Source organism: Eulemur rufifrons, chromosome 29 (genome assembly GCF_041146395.1).
Source record: "Eulemur rufifrons isolate Redbay chromosome 29, OSU_ERuf_1, whole genome shotgun sequence".
NCBI lineage: Eukaryota > Metazoa > Chordata > Mammalia > Primates > Lemuridae > Eulemur > Eulemur rufifrons.
This window is the reverse complement of record NC_091011.1, coordinates 23,721,167-23,739,016: the sequence shown is the minus strand read 5'-3', so window position 1 is coordinate 23,739,016 and position 17,850 is coordinate 23,721,167. Positions and strand designations below refer to the sequence as shown.

The window sequence follows — 17,850 nt, the reverse complement described above, 5'->3', positions numbered from 1 at the left end:
GGATTCTTGCCAAGTTAGCAATCAACTAACAGTTCTAATTAATGAAACACTCCAATTTAACTCCCATAGATGGCTAAGCTGACAGGCATTTCCTAAGAAGTCCGTGTTAAGAATATTTTAAAGTACATTTATCTGTAGTCGGTACTGTATATTTATGTTCTCTAAGCTTTCCAACTGAAATTATTTTTAATGTTGCATGCTATTGGAGGAGAGAGGATTTAAAAGACTGGAGGATGGGATAGGCAAGTTGTAAATATTAAAACATGTAGCTGGTATCATTTTTGTGGTGGAGAAAAGAAGTCCAGTTATTCATTAGCTGGCAGGGTATGGAAAAATATCCAGTACTTTCTCTACCAGTCCCCCCCTTTAGTCAGTTCTGAGTATCAACTACCAGTTTTCCTTTGGAGCAGCCCTGTCCAATAGAACTTTCTAGGATGAGGAAAATAGTCGCTTTCTGTGCTGTTCAGTACAATGGCCACCAGCCAGATGGGGCTACTGAGTACTTGAAGTGTGGCTAGTGCAACTAAGGAAACAAATTTTTAATTAATTTAAAATTAAACAGCCAACATATGCAAAGCGAAATAAGCCAGTCACAAAAAACAGAAACACTGTATGATTTCACTTATATAAGGTATCTAGGGCAGTCAAATTCAAAGAAATAGAAAGTAGAATGCTGGTTGCCAGGGACTGGGAGGCAAGGGAAATAAGGAGTTATTTAACGAGTACAGAATTTAGTTTTGCAAGATAAGAAAGTTCTGGAGATCAGCTGCACAGCAACGTGAATGTATTTAACACTACTGAACTGCACAATTAAAAATGGCTAAAGAGCTAGGCGCAGTGACTCGTGCTTATAATCCCAGCTACTGGAGAGCCTAAGTGGGAGGATCGCTTAAGGCCAGGAGTTTGAGACCAGCCTGGGCAACACAGTGAGACCCCTTCTCTAAAAATTAAAAATAAAAAAATTAGCGGGGCATGGTGGTGCACAACTGTAGTCCCAGCTACTCAGGAGGCTGAGGCAGGATGATCACTCGAGCCCAGGAGTACGAGGCTGCAGTGAGCTATGATTGTGCCACCACTGTTCTCCAATCTGTGTGACAGAGCAAGATCTCATCTCCAAAAAACAAAAACAAAAACAAAAAAATTGGCTAAGATGGCAAATTTTATGTTATATGTGTTACACCGCAATTAAAAATAAAAATTAAAAAAATTCAATAGCCACATGTGGCCAGACGCTACCATACTAGACCGCGCAGCTTTAGATATTGTGTCTATGGTAAAGTAACCCTAAGCTCAGTTTCTAACCACCATCGTCCTCCTTACAAACTTTTTTCAGGATTCATGACTTCCTCCTGGGAACACATTAGTGCTTCCCTGGAGCTCACTGCAAAGGAGCTGCGCCAACCAGCATTCACCCTCTCGCTGGGGGCAGGAGGCTTGAGTTCACGCTTGTGGGACCGGAGGACTGTACTCCTGTAACTAGGAGACCACTTACAGAATGTCTAGACAAGGAGGGAGGAAGCTGTGTGGGAGAAAAGATCTTTGTCCTCAAGTTCAGTGAGCAGTTACTGAAGGCGTGAATGCTCTGAGCCCAGGCAAGGGTTTTCTTTGCATGACTGCCAGACTGCCCTGCCCCTTTATCTTAATGATGCTACAGTGTCCCTCATCAGTCCCCTTTCCCAGTAATCAGAAAGCCTTGAATTGCCGGCAAGGAAGAAAATGACTGTCTATGAAAGCTACAGGCTTATTAACTGTCTTGCAAATAACTATGACAGACTGCCTTCGCTTACACAAAGAATGAAACCCACATGTCCAGCCAGGCTTCTCTACTCTGCACGCTCCCGGCTTTACTGAGCAAACCAAGTTAAGTTTAAATTCAACGTCTGTCAATTACCACCCTCCAGAAAAGCAAAGAAGAAATTATTATATGCTTTATTAATAAATTTGTCTTTAAAATTATTGCCATTCCTACTGAACTGAAAATAGGCCAAATGATATTCATTTATAAATTGATTTTTCTCAGGTATATCTGCTATTGAAATAAATGAAGTGTTTGGGAAAGGCATTCTCTAACTAAAAATTTGGATGTAAATGCCAGCAGATGAAAGTCATAGATATAAAAATTATCTCAGACTCAAGCTCTGCCTGAAAGATTCTACCAAGTGTTTCACTGAAAGTTCAAGACAGTAGAGCATAAAGCTTTAAGATTCCAGAGCCAGTGAATTACAGCTCCTGTTCATAATATTTCTGCTTTGAATGGGGAACTATCTAATGGATGAATGACCATATAGAGTATTGCATAAATAAACAAGCTTTAGAGCCTACCTGAGTTCAAATCTTAGCCCTGTCACTCTGCTAAGCCTTTATATAACAGAGATAATGACAGGTAGTTATTTCATTCTTCCCCAGGTTGCAGAAAGATTCAAATGAGATGATACTGAAAGTACTTACAAAGAGCTCAGAATACCATCTGAGACACAGGAAGAACTCAACTGTCATGAGAACAAGAAAAGTATACTTGATGAAAGCTATCCCTTTATCAAAGTCTACCTGTTCAGACTTCCAAAATTTGCCTTTCTCCTTGAAGTGTCTAAATGCTCTTTCATCTTTTCAAGATTAGCTTCGTTGGCCCCTCATGGCTTTTAAGAGATGTTTAACATTCCCTTTCTCTAATGCCAAGGGCAGTACCTACCGCTAGCAGTTAACTCTGTGGTCTGCAGTGCCAGTCTTCAGCTGACACACTTCCCAGCAGCGTGGTGTGGCACAGGGTGGCAGGCTGCAGATTTGTATGGTTTGGCCTGGAGTGTTGCCCTAGATAGTGTTTTTTAGAAATCTGAATTAGCAGTCAATGTTTCAGTCTCTAGAGATTTCCCATAGACATTCAGATATCTGGCTTCTGCTGAAAACTCAAAGAGCTGGCAATAGTGAGTCCACATTCCTGCATGACAGCAAGACTGGAGTTGAGTGGTGGCTCCTCTTCACGGGGCCCAGGCTCCCCACAAACTCCCCCACTCCGTGACATGGAGGCCAGGGTGCAGTGTACTCATTCACGATGCCTGCCTAGCCCTGCACCCGCATGTGTATAGGTGCAGGAGAAAGACACGCAGACCCTAGTTCCCATCCTGACTCTACCCACTAACTCTGAGCCAGTTTCCTCCTTTGGAAATGGGACTAACCTCCCATACAAAACATAGCACTCGGGTTTACATGAGACGTGTGGAAAGCACCCAGCACTGTGGCTGTTCACAGCGGCTCTGTGGTCACTTGCTTCCTACTACTCAACGGCGATGCATTTGCCGGGTCTGCACCAGTCTCTACTGTGCTCCTTCATCCTCTTACAAAGTTTGCACCTGGCATAGCAGACACACTCATGTCCCAAAATGTAACTAAAATGTAGTTAAAGGGACAAATCTCTAGATCTAACCATCATCTAACAGGGAATACAAATGACACCATAGGAATATGACCAGCAAAATCCAGATTATGGGAAACTTTATAGGACAAAGATGGTTTCTTCAAAAACAGCAACAACAAAAACTGCAAGAAAAAAAAAAGATTAAGAGACAAATTTACCTAAGAGATATATCAACCAATTGCAATGAACAGAACTCGTTTAGATCCTGATTTAAATACACTATACAAAAATTTTATAAGACAATTGGAGTAATATGAACACTCATTGGATATTTGATGATATTAAGGAATGATTGTTAATGTCTTAGATATGATCATGGTACTATGGTTATGTCTATAAAAAGAGCTCATATCTTTTAGAGATTCACACTGAAATATCTCCATGCAAAATGATCTAATGAAAGTAAAGCAAGGTGGAGAAAAAGGGTGAAAGCTTGGATGAAACAAGACTGGCTATGAAATAAAAATTGTTAGGCTGAGGCAGGAGGACCACTTGAGGCCAGAAGTTTGAGACCAGCCCAGGCAATAGCAAGACCCCATCTTTACAGAAAATTTTTTTAAAAATTAATTTGGTGTGGTGGTGCACACCTGTAGTACCAGCTACTTAGCAGGCTGAGGCAGGAGGATCCCTTGAGCCCAGGAGTTCAAGGCTGCAGTGAGCTATGATCACACCACTGCACTCCAGCCTAGGATGACAGACCAAGACCCTGTCTCAGGAAAAAAAAAAGAAAGAAAGAAAGAAAAAGAAATAAATATGTTAAAGCTGGGTGACAGGTATATGAAGTTTACACTACTGTTCTCTTTACTTTTGTAGATGCTTGAAATTTTCTGTAATAAATAACTTTTAAAAAGTAAAGCCCATGATAAGATGTTTAGCACTGGGCTGATCTAATATAAAGAACGTTTTCTTAGAGTTTCTACTTGTGAGTAACTTATCTGGGGGCTCAGATATCTTCCTGAGGAATGTCGTGGTAGGAAGGATAGGGAGGGATCTTAGATTGGCTTGGTATGTTCATCCACCAGGGAAAGAGGACAGCCCCAGTTCCCTCTAACTTTGCTTTATTTCTTTTCCTCAAGTTTCAAACCATCTGTCTCTGCTCGTTGGACTTGGAGCCCCAAGAGGGCAAGGACTCATGCAAATCCTTATTTCCCTGGCATCCAGCATGGAGACTGGCACATAATAAGATCTCAATAAATGTTTGTTGAGCAACTGAAGGGGGACGCATCTATATTTCATCTTCAATGAGAGAAAAACATCAACAAAATCAGTGCTCCCATGCTGTGGTTCAGTCCATGGTATTCAAATCTGGCCAAGCATCAAAATGCTCTGGGGAGCTTGCTCAAAGGGCAGATTCCTAGACAGCCCCTTCTCAGAGGTTCTGATTCTGTAGGGTCAAGCTGAGATCACAGGAAGAATATTTTTAACAAACGCCCAGGTGATTTTGACACAGCCAGTGTAGACTGGTGTGTAATACCCACTCAGTGTTTCTAAATCACTAAGGACATGATGAGAACCAGTCTTTGAATACTTTTTTTTCTTAATGACTGAAATTACCACAAACTTATTTGTTATTCCATTCCAAAAAATATTGCAATTTAGGTGATTAGATTACAGATAGGAAAATGAAAAGAGCATCTATTTAAAAACTGAAAAACCAAAATCCCAGGAAATTAATGACTATTCAACTTGACCGTAACTCCTGATAATGTAACGGACGACTGCTGGTACATTCCCTCCCACATAGCAGATACAGCCATTTGGATGATCATAACAACCAAAAAACAAAGCAAAGCATGTTTATGATATATAATTGGCTGTCTATGCATACCATGAAAAGCTGGGGTACATAAATACACAGGGAAAAACTGATGAAATGAAAAGAGATCACACAAATGTATATATGGCATCATCCAAATTATGTACATTATCAAGATAGATGCAAAAAAGATCATAAGGAAATGCAACAAAAATTTTAAGTGTAATAGTATCTCCGGATCATAGAATTCCAGGCAATTTCCTAACCTTTATATATTCAGGCACTTCCAAATTTTCCACATGAAAATGTAGAATTTGTAATGGAAATATTTAAAAAAAAAAAAAAAGGAAGAGTTGCAATAAAAATAATCTGTTATCCAATTCATTGCAGCTAATAAATATGGCCCTGTCATAGGGCAGAGACTTGGGCTTGGGGGAGAACCCCACAACTCAACCATGGCAAATGAACTAACTTTACCTTTTGGCCACATCTGATTCTGCCTCATTTGCAAGGTATGACCATAATAAGAACTATGAATTAAAGCAAAATGTCTGTCTTAATCCATGTGACAGAGTAGTAACTAAGGAAATGTTGTTTTCTGTAGTTCAATGGAATATTGTGTTTCAAAATCTACCTTTATTCATGGGTAACTGATCATTTTACAAAAGTATTCTTCAAGTCACTCCAGAATTTCTCTATAATGCAAAATATTCTTATCTGATATTTCCCAATTTTTTTAATGTCAAAAAATTTTCATGGACACTCCCACATAACAGTCATAGTTCTTTGGGAAAAATATGTTATGAACTTAGTAACACTGTCAATGAATTTGTATGTATTCAGTGACAACATAATTCTTATATACTTGAAAAATAATGGCTCAGATACACATCTCATTATTTTGTATACATTCAATGTTGGAACACACCTGAATTCAAAGACCACCTACAAAAACTCCACCACACTTAGCTATTCTATGCCCATCTCTCTGGCGCATCTGAAATATGATTCCACTTTTTTACAATGCAGGTTGCTTACACATTTACAATGTAAGAGCTCTTTTAGAGATCTGAAAGTGAAAAAATAGGAGAGATTAATTGAATGGCATCCATTTCTGGATACAACAATTTTTTTTTCCAAATGCAGGAAGGAGCAGATAAACAACTTAAGTAGGATTCATTTTTCACTTGAACTAGCCAAATTAGAAAAGTATAGTCAGATCAGGTTCACTGTAAGGAAGACGTTTTCCTATACATGGCTGGTTGGAAGACAGTTTTCCATCTTTCATAGTAATGTAAAGAAAGAAAGAAAATGACTTGAATCACATTAATGACCATAGGTTAGACATGTATAGTCAGGATAATCACCCTAGGAATTTACATTATGTCTTATTAAGAAAGTCAGATAGACCCATATTCTGGATGCTGTTCCTCTGCTTGTGAAGTTCCTCATCTGTAAAATGGGGTCATGATATCATCATGTAAAGTTGTGGGGATTAAATGAGATAATATAAGCAAAGTGTCTGGAATAGAGACACACTCAAGAAATGTTTGTTCCCCTAACTTGTTCTTAAAGAACAGCATTCTGGGATTGTAATGATAATGGAGAGAAAGGAAGGAGAATGTGTTTGAAATAAGCAGCCATGTGGTCAGGTGCCAAAGCATCTTCTGTGGGAAATATCTGGGAGGTAATGAGCAAACCACATCTAAGGTCTTTTCATTTCCTTCTGTTATTTTTTGACACTGCTGCCATTGTGTCACCAATTTGGCCAGGTTATTTTGAATGATGACCTTCCTATTCCCACCATCTGTCCTCCTTTCCCATCTAAACAGTACAATGCATATTCTGATCTTTCCCATTAATGTGATTTGATATTTATTTAAGTTTATTAAGTATGAAATGTCCAGTTTCCTTAAATACTAAGTTTGACGGTTGATATCTCTGACATTTCACTTTGACACTTCCTGTTTTATTTTTATTGTGAAGGTACATCCTCAGTCTTTCAAAGGCACATTTTGGCTTGTAATTATGTTTCAATTTTTTTATTTTAGAGCAATTTTTGTGAAACTAAGGGTAAGTCAAAAATTCGTGTTATTTTTGAATATGAGTTCCATCGTGGAACTGATGCAGCACAGACAGCTTGAAAATACCAACGAAGTGTTTGGGAAGGATGTGGCTAATGAACGCATAGTATGTCAGTGGTTTGAAAAGTTCCATTATGGTGATTTTAGTCTTGAAAATGAGCCACTTGGGCAACCTGAGACCAAAGAGGATAACGATGACCTGAAAGTTATAGGGGAAGCAAATCCATCTCAACCTACGTGCGAATTAGCAGCAAGGCTTGACGGTACTATTCCAATAATATTGGACCATTTGAAACAAATTGCCAAGGTAAAGAAGCTGGATAGATGAGTTCTGCATAAATTAAATAAGCATCAGCAGAGCAATCATCCCAGAGCTTGCTTATCTTTGCTGTCACAACATAAAGGCAAACCATTTCTACACTTCATTGTTATGTGTGATGAAAAACGGATTCTTTTTGACAATTGTAAGCTGAAGCACAATGGCTGGATAAAGATGAAGTGCCTAAACACAGTCCAAAACTGAATATTCATCATAAATAAAAAGCTAATGGTGTCTGTTCAGTGGTCCAGCGCTGGTATTATCCACTACAGCTTCATGAAACCTGGTCAATCCATTACATCAGATGTCTACTGGAGCCAATAGGACAAAATGATGAGGATCCTTGCAATTAAGCAGCCGAGACTGGTCAATAGAGACAGACCAATCCCCTTGCAAGACAATGCTCAAGCACATGTCGCACAAACAAAGCTGCTCAAACAATAGAAGCTGGACTTGAAAACTCTCCGTCATCCACCATATTCACCAGACTTTGCACCAACTACCACTTCTTCCAGGCTTTGGACCACTTCTTGCAAGGGAAAATACTCAACTCTCAACAAGCTGTGGAAAACGCCTTTTGCAATTTCATCACCACTTGCTCTCTGGGCTTCTTCGCCGCTGGCATACACAAGCTACCATTAGGATGGCAAAACTGTGTCAATCGTTTAGGCACATACTTTGATTAATTGTACTGCTTCCTGTTTTAGATATAATAAACTACACTTTTTTTTTTTTTTTTTTTTGAGACAGAGTCTCACTCTGTTGCCCAGGCTAGAGTGAGTGCCGTGGCGTCAGCCTAGCTCACAGCAACCTCAAACTCCTGAGCTCAAGCGATCCTCCTGCCTCAGCCTCCCGAGTAGCTGAGACTACAGGCATGCGCCACCATGCCCGGCTAATTTTTTCTATATATATTTTTAGCTGTCCATATAATTTCTTTCTATTTTTAGTAGAGATGGGGGTCTCGCTCTTGCTCAGGCTGGTCTCGAACTCCTGAGCTCAAACGATCCGCCCACCTCGGCCTCCCAGAGTGCTAGGATTACAGGCGTGAGCCACCGCGCCCGGCCTAAACTACACTTTTGATTCAAAATCGGACATTTCATATTATACCTGTTAACTCTGTATACTGAGATTTAAAAAAAAAATCTTCCCAATCATCCTTAAAATGGCAGTTGACCATTTAACTCTACATTGCTGTAAAAAATTAGCCAAACAATCATTTCTTACAGAAGAAATAAAGTAATAAGATTTAAATCTTCTGGTGTGAAAACAGAGGGTTATTTTATGTCTAATAAAATGGAATTAAAAATTACTTTGTAAATGTCTGTTAATGCTAGAGCTATTTGTTGTGTTTTACTATTAGCAAATTTATTCCATTTTATTATCCAAAAGGAACCTCTATACATACATATGAATATATTATTTTTATATGTATACGTGTGTACTATATATTTATGTAAATGTAAATATATACAATGTCTAGGTAGATAGGAAGAAAGACACATAGACACATAGGTTTTTTAAAGATCTGGAAGTACTAGTATCTAACCGAGAGCTGGGAGTGAGAGTAGAGATGAGGGTATAGGGATAGAAACTTTCAATTTCACTTTATCTATTATATATGTACTTGTAGTTTTAAAATTTTTTACAGCAAGCTCATATTGTTTTATTGGCCTTTTAATTATTTTTTAAAATCTGATCATTTTAGTATTTAAGAATACTTTAAGACATTTCATTAATTCTTTCAGGTCACTAGGGCACTGCTAAGTGCAATAAAAAATACACTAAAGCTTTACGCTTTTAAGAGAGAAGAGAAAAAGACATTCAGGAGAGTTTTTGATCGATACATAATTTTCATTAGGATTTTTAAAAAGTAGATGAGTTACCAACATGCACTTTGAGCCCCTAACTATCTACAAGCACTATGTTCAACCCAAAGAAAAATGGAGCCAAGATATTCTCAAGGTCTTCATCATCTGGAAGAAGAGGCATTTAGGTACGCAACCAAGAGAGGAAGGTAATAATCCAACTTAAAGCAATGATCAGAAATGCTTATGGGATCTTTCGAAGATTCCTAGCTCACCTTAGGGGAGTAGATTAAGCACTGGGAGATTTAGGTTAAATATATAATCATTAAGAATGGAAGAAGAGGCTGAGTATGGTGGCTCATGCCTGTAATGCTAGCACTCTGGGAGGCTGAGGCGGGAGGATCTCTTGAGCCCAAGAGTTCGAGACCTGTCTAAACAGAAGTGAGACCCCATCTCTACAAAAAAAAAAAAAAAAAAGAAAAATTAGCCAGGCATGATGGACCATGCCTATAGTCCCAGCTACTTGGGAGGCTGAGGCAGGAGGATCGCTTGAGCCCAGGAGTTTGAGGTTGCAGTGAGACGCCACTACGCTGTAGCTGGGGCCAAAGAGCGAGATTCTATCTCAAAAGAACAGAAGAAGAGACCATGAACCATCCCAAGCTCCTTCTCCCAGTTTCAGGCGAGGCTCAAGCTGGGAGGCCCCCAGCTCCCTATCTTTGCAGTCATTCTGACTGCGCGAACTGACACTCCATCCGGTTCACCTCAGCCCTGTCTAAGACTGGGTGGGGGGCCCTGACAACACTGGGAGATTCTGAGGAAGGGGGCACAGGTAGATGTTACATAGGTCACTTCTTATGTTCCTGGACATCAGGAACCTCACCTGTCACAAAGAGAATGGGAACATGTGGTCTTAGCCATCCTTACCAACAAGAGCTGCATAACCATGCCTAAGAGCTGCTGAGAAGAATGTTCCATTGGAAATTCAGACTGGGTGTAGGTGTGGGAGCGAGGGTAGAAGAGATGCACAGAACGGCAGAAAAGGACACACCTATCACCAAGTTCAGGCTAGGCTCCAAATCCTACAAGGCTGTGGCCACCTCAGATATAAAGCAAGTAATACTGTGTCTCACCCCGGTGACTCTTTTCTACATTTCTTGGCTCTTCCATTGGTTTCCCAAATCAAACTTTTTTTAACATTGGAAAAGTGTTTCCAGAGTTCCTCTGGGTCTTTGATTGGAATGACACCAAATTTACAGATTCATTTGACAGGGGTAACTAATCACAATCATAAAATCTAAAATTTTATGTTAGGACATTAAGCATTCACTGTGTGCTTTATAATGTGCTAAGCAATATATAAAAATATAAATGTGTGTATATAATCATTTAATCCTCACTATAACCCCATCGTCCATTTTAAAGATAAGAAAACTGAGGTTAAGAAGGGTGAAGTAACTTGCCTGGGACCATGTAACAAGTAAGTAGTGGAGTACAAATTCAGACTCAAAAATGCTCCTAACCACCGGGCTGCCCTGACTCCATCTTCCCAATCAAAAGCAGGAAGCATTTCACCCTTGGTGTGAGCTTTTCTTTAAGTCCATTGTTAGAGATCTATAGTTTTCTTTATGGGGGTTCAGCCCATTTTCTGACAAGTTTACTAGAGAGAGATGCACAAATCCTCAAAGAAGAAAAATTTATGGGGACATAGGAGAAGATTCAAAGGGCAGGGATATGTTCCTGTTCTTTGCTAAAAAAGATACAACATTATATGGAGGAGTCTCTCCTCCCTAAATGAATCTGTGGAGTCAATATAGCAGCAGTCAATAGACAAACAGGGCTTTTGGAGAATATCTGACAAAAATGATCTTTAAGTTCATCTGCAAAGGATATGTGGGATTAGCCAAGTTTCAGAAATAAGAAGTAGCCCTGCATAGCATTAAACTATATTATAGTTTCAGTATTAAGATGGTTTGATACCAAAGCAAAAATGGATTCACAGAGAGTCCTGAAACATAGCTATATAATATAAGAAATTAATATATGATGAAGGCCAAATTTGAAATTGAGGTGAAAGATAGATAATAAATGGGGAAAGGAAGAAAGAAATCTGTCCAGATCCCTAACTTACTCCTGAAGCAAAATAAACTATTATGATTCAAAAATTTTAATTTTTACAAATGGAACCATAAAAATATAAAACATACAGATAAATTTTTTAAAATAACATTAGATAGAGAGAAGCTTATCTAAGCAAGCAAAAAATAAACTCAATGACTCACCAAAAAATATAGATTTAGTTATAAAATAACTTAAAACATCTTGTGGGGCAAAGATTTTTAAGTGAAAAACTGAGAAATACATTTGCAACATACATGAAAAAGAGATAATTTCCTTAACAAATCAGGAGCTCCTATAGATCAATAAGAAAACGATGACCACCCCAAAGGAAAAATATGAAAAGTATATAAATACTGGTTCAAAGAAAAATAAATACAAATAGCCAAAATATTTACTAAAAAATATTCCTCCCACTCACAATTAAAAAACTACAAATTAAAGTTAAGTTACCAAATATATAAGGTTAACAAGGATTTAAAAGTTTGATAATATCCAGTCTTGACAATTATGTGGGGAAAGTAACCGTGGGTAATTTGGCCAAATCTAACAAATTAAATATGATGTGTATTACTTAGTTACTTTTTAAGGACAAAATTACCCTTTAGAAATGTCTACCAATTCTCATCATAATGCAAATTATTTTATTCAATTATTTATACTTTCTTTTAAATTCCCTACTATCTAGTCCATTGGAATAAGGAGAAATGTGGGCCAATTGTTAAGCCTTGTGCTTGAACCTTTATTCCTGTAAACTCTTAATTGTTACCATCAACCTCTGAGTTGCACAATGTGGGACATGAGAGAAGAAAGGAAGTGAGAAGGTACCAAATAGAATCATTGACAAATATGCAATTTTTGTCCAGCTGCAGGGAAAATCCTAAGGCAGAGACATAGGGAACTAAATGTAATGGTCCTTTAAATCAAAATGTCCATACCTTTCACCTGTGTTGCTTTCACATATGAAGATGTATACAATGCATCCTTGAATGTAGCCACTCCTTCAGATGTTCAGCCAGCAAGAATTTCATTAAAGTCAATACAAAAATGAAATTGTCAGCTTCTATGAAATCAGTAAGAGCATTTATATTGGTAGAACCAGAGGAAGACTTGTCTTTTATGCTTGTTACTTACAAGTATACAAGTAAAAATTATCTCAGTGTAGTTTTAATAAATTAATGTAAATTCTAATAACTCCTTGTGTTTTTTAATATGTCATACCTCATCCCACAGGAATCACCTAGTGAAGCTGGTGGACAGCTCTTGTTCATCCCATTTGAAAAAGGAGACTAATAGTGATGTCCTCAAGGCCACTCTCCTAATCAGAGGCAGAACCAGAGCTGGGGCCCTCTCTCTGTAGAGGGATGCATTTATCTCATTTTGATATGTGAGCATAAACATGTCAGAATGGGGAAGTTACTTTCCAATACACTATGCAGTTACATCAGCCTTGCCCTTTCTCCATCCTAGATAAAGTCCCACCACCATAACCCCCACTAACCCTGATTCCGCTGACTCTAAATCCTGGATCACCACATGGTCTGCTTATTCTGCTTCAAAAAGTCTCATAACCCAGGAGTGCGAGCCCATTACATACTCCCCCTCTCCATCTAGTGTCCCTGATCTCTCCATGTAGTCCCTCTCTGTCCATCCCACTTCCCCCTTCCAGTTTCTATTCAAGCATCTCCTTACATGCCTGTTTCTTCAATCATCACAAGCCTCAGACACCCTCCACTTCCTATTAATGACCCAGGCCGACACCGTCCAAAAGACATACAATGCAAGACAGATGCAAACCACATATGCAATTTTATATTTTCAACTAGCCACATTTAAAATACAGAAACTGTAAAACTATTTTTAATAATAGTTTATTTAACCAAATAGTATATCTAACATATTACTTCAATATAAAATCAACATAAAGATTATTGAGATATTCTTTTTTATATCACATTTTTTTAATTGGATGTGTATTTTACCCTCACAATACATCTTGATTTGAACCAGCCACATTTCAAGTGCCCAACAGCCACATGTGGCTAGTGGCTACCAAATCAGATCATACATACCTAGACTCTCACTCCAATGAAAATGAAAATAGTGACTTAAAAAAAAAAAACAACTTATGCTTACCTGTATTTTTATTGTTCTTCAACAAACATAAGTTGCATGTGTTTATGTATTTTTAAAACTTGTTAGCTTAAATACCTTTGACATACGTTCACATCCATCCTCTAATGCCAGTTTATTTTTTAAAATGGCATATTGCATCAGCATCTGTCTTCACCTTAACATTATCTATCCATACCGAGCTGCTCTCTGCTCCACTGCCTCCAATCATTCTCCCTGTTCCCTGCCTCCTGCCACCTTCTCCCTCTGCGCATCACTGACTGTGAAGGTGCAGAATGTCTGGGAGAAACATTTTCCATATCCTCACCACCTCTGCACAAACTAACCCATGCACCATTTCTAGCTCTGCTGTGGTAGATCTGGGGTCACTAAATCATGACTCAGAAAATCATGACTCAGAAAATTCAAATTATTGAAAAAGCCTCTGTCTTCAGTGCTGCTTCAAAGTTTTTTAAAATAGGCTTGTTATTTATTTTTACTTAAAATTAGAAACATTCAAAAAAAATGAGAAACATGGCCCACTTTGGTTTCTTTTTAAAAGAAACTGGACTAATAGCTCTCCACAAACATAAGCAACTAAATTTTTAATCAGAGTGTACTTCTCACCTCAAAGATTTTGACTAACATTATGTTTTTGGCTCTTAAATACAGAAGCAGTCTTGTCACTAGAAAACATGAACATGAGGTGGACACAGCTTAAGAGGTTAAAAGGGCTTGAATTAGGAAACTAAGGTATAGTCATGACTTTAAACGTCTATAGATTTTTAAATTCGTGTTACAGTTTGGTTTCCTGTTGCTCAAAGTGTTTGTCATCCTAATGACAGGTTTGCCCTTTTCCCCCAGGCTTTGAAAGGTGGCATGTAGAACCCTGAGCTGGGGAGTTATGGGACCTGGATATGAGTCCCCACTGCCAGTTGCCAACCAGTTACACGACCTTGGCGGTGCATTCGCGCTGCTGTGCTCAGCCTTCCCGCTGTAAAAAGGGAGTCCACAGCACGCTCCGCAGGCAGCCTCTAGCTCTGCCGCTCCTGGCCTTAGCGCTCAACTTCCTCTACTCCATTATTCCCCAAGCACTTGCCTCCTTATGCATCTCCTCCTTCCTAAAAGACAAGATGGCTGGCAGCACGACAGTGAAAAGGGAAAGAAAGGCTGTTTAAAAAAAAAAAAAAAAATGCGAAAATGAGTCACCTTTCAAGAATTTGCCATTCCCTGGTGCCGGGGTGCTTGCTCATGCTGCTGAATCAGTTCTGCCAATGAAACTTGCTCTAAGAACCCGGTATTTGTTGTGTGCACTGTTCTTGGATGATGTTTACACTATACATCTGTCTCTTTTAAGGGCCACTTGTAGGTACAAAGCAACTAGAAGTTGTGCATCAAACAGACATCAGCAGCCACGAGCCAAGAGAAAATGAGATCAAAATTGCAAGAGTTTTAATTAGGTTTTGAATAAGCTTTTGATAGATTAGGAAAAATAATTATAGCTCCCCAAACTTCTCACTTAACATCCCCCAGGACCCTGCTGCACCCTAAAATCTAGCCAGCTCCAAGAATCACTCCCTGCCTGATTGCCAGAAGAGCCTTCCCTGTCGCTAATGTCCAAGTCAGGGGGCAGCCAATGTTAAGCTGCGGTCTGTGCTGCTTCCGCCTGGCCTGATTTTTCATGCTGCCATTTTGAATTAACATAGGTTTCCTCTGCAACTGATGCTTGGAACGCTGCACACGCACACACACGCACACGCACACACACACACGCACACGCACCCCTCACCGGGATGCTGGACACAAGCATAATTCAAGGCACTTGCAAGCTAGAATTGAACAAAAAATCCAGAAAAGCCATATTATTTAACGGAGCCCTACAAGGTCAGCTTTGAGTCATGACAAATGACAGTTTCCTTAGATGCTTTAAAGGACATTTGCATCCCTAAGTCCTAGTTCTCGACAATTCTCTAAAGTTTAAGCGTCCCTCCTGCTTTGCAGATCACACTTGTCTCTGCCCTCAGGAGTGATGTCGCCAAATAACTGGCGCTCCAACAGACAAGGCAAACTGAGGCAGGCAATCAGAAACACACGATAACTGACAAGTAAGTTCCCCGGCGCCATCGCCTTAACCTGCCCTAACCGCGCCCCGGCCCTGAAGAATGCCCCGGGGGCAGCTCGGGGGAGTTGTATCAGGTCCCACGCGCGCGGACCGCGTAGACGAGAGCAACGCGTCGCGCGCGCGTGGGCCCTTGGCTGGAGGCAGCCCCCGGGGCACGATGCGGACCGGGTGGGCGCGCGGGGCAGAACCGAGCCGAGGACAGCGGACCTGCCAGGCTGCCACGTCCGCCGCGAGCCCGCCCGCGCGGCAGGTGCGTTACCTCCGGGAGGTGCCAGGCTCGCCAGCCCCGGACCCCGGGAGCGGCCCGAGGAGTGGCGGCGTGGGGGGCGCACAGGGTCCAGCGGGCAGCAACTTGGCCGTCAGGAAAAGCAATCACAGGAAAAGCAGTCAGGGGGTGGGGGGTTATAAGAGTTAAAAGCAAGTGGCGGAAAGGCTGGGATAGGGGTGTGGAGAGCGGGGGCAGGTTCCAACCAGGCTGCAGTGCCTGAGCCCCGGGGTGGGGCATCCCTCTCCTGCACCCCCGCAGCCCTGGAGCCCGAGTCACTCCGGCCCCAGGCCGGCTCTGCTCTGATCCACTACATCCCCCAGCCCGCCGAGCCAGCGCCCGCGGGGATTCGGCCCGGCCGGCGCTAGCCGGGGGTTCGGAGGGACAGCGGGAGGAAACGAACGAAGCACGGGGACGGCTATGGCGGATGGGGTGAAGCCCGCCGGGGGAAGCAGCGCTGCAAACCCTGCCCTCCCAGGCGCGGCCCGCCGCGGCTCACCTGCGGGGCAGCGGGCTCCGGGCTCCGCTCTGCGGAACTGAGGCTGCGGCCGCCGAGGGTGCAGGTGCTGCGGGCCCGGATTACTGCGGCGACATCGGGGGCAGCAGCTGCAGTGGCGGAGGCGGCCGCGGGGCGCTTCCCTCTCCCCAGACTCCCGGCTGTCGGGCCCGCCGCCCCCTGCAACAGCTGGCCCGGCTCACGTGACCGCGGGGCCCACCCCCAGCCTCTGCCCACCCGCGGCCCCCGGGGACCGCCGCACCCGCCGCGTCTGGCTGCCTGGGCCGCAGCGCTGCGCTGCCTGGTGGGGGAGGGCGCCTGGGAGCAGGAGCCGCCGGGAGGGCGGATCTCGCCGCAGAAAGCGGCTCCCTCTTTGCTCGTTTTTTTTTATTTCTTGGTTGCAGCTCTCTCAAAAGGGAGAACAGGGATTTAAGGAACCAAGTCTAGCTTCTCTGGGCACCTCTTTCGGACCCCGTCGTTTGGTTGCTACGTCCGGAGCCTCCGCGCCTAAGCAAGATTTCCCGGCGGAGAAATGGGTCCTGTGTTTTGTTGACTCATGTCCAAGTCGAATCCCTGGTATTAAAGATGCGGTCCGGTACCGTGTTGATACGCCAGATCTTATACCGGGTACTTGGACATTGTGGCCCCGAGAGTTTAAGTAACTTGTCCAAGGTCACACAGCAGGTAGCAAAGCCAAGATTCTATACCGGAATTAAAATATCTACGTACAGGGGCGTGTGTGTTGATGCCAGCATCAAGGTCATTGGTCAGGACACGACAGACTCTACCTTTTACAAAGAAATAAGAAATCAGTAACTATTAATATCTCTTCATCTCAAGGGATGTTAAGAGAGAGTTCACAGGAAAATAAATGCAATGTCACCAAGGCACATGAAAAGATATTCAAGCTCGCTTAACTGCAAATCAAATATAGGAGGTAGCATTTTCTACCTGTCAGATAAGCAAAAATCAAAAACCTCCATGGAGGACAATGGGGCAATATCTCTCAAAATAACAAATTTATATATATGGTCCTTGACTCAATGATTCCACCTCTAGAATTTGTCCTACAAATATACTGACACCGATGTGAAATGATACGAGGACAAGGTCATCCATTGCTACATTATTTGTGCTAGCAAAGATTGGAAGCAAATGTCTATGGCTAGAGGACTGTTCAAATAAATTATAGGACATCAATACCATGGAATGCTATCTAGCTTATTAAAAAATTAGGATGATCTCTATGTACTGATATGAAAAGATTTCCAACCTATACTAAGTAAAGGATTTAAAAAAAGCGAGGTGCAGAATGTTGTGTGTGTTATCATTTGTGGGAAGAAAAATATATGTGTTTGTACTTA

At 41.4% G+C, this 17,850-nt stretch overlaps 1 protein-coding gene across 1 annotated transcript in view; it reads right to left on the bottom strand.

The window, feature by feature from the left end:
- Positions 1-16,641, bottom strand: part of SCRN1 (secernin 1) — a 62,583-nt gene extending 45,942 nt beyond the window's left edge. The window contains exon 1 of the mRNA XM_069461856.1: positions 16,490-16,641. The gene's annotated coding sequence lies outside the window, so the exon portion shown is untranslated. The remainder of the gene's footprint in view (positions 1-16,489) is intronic.
- Positions 16,642-17,850: the final 1,209 nt, after the last annotated feature.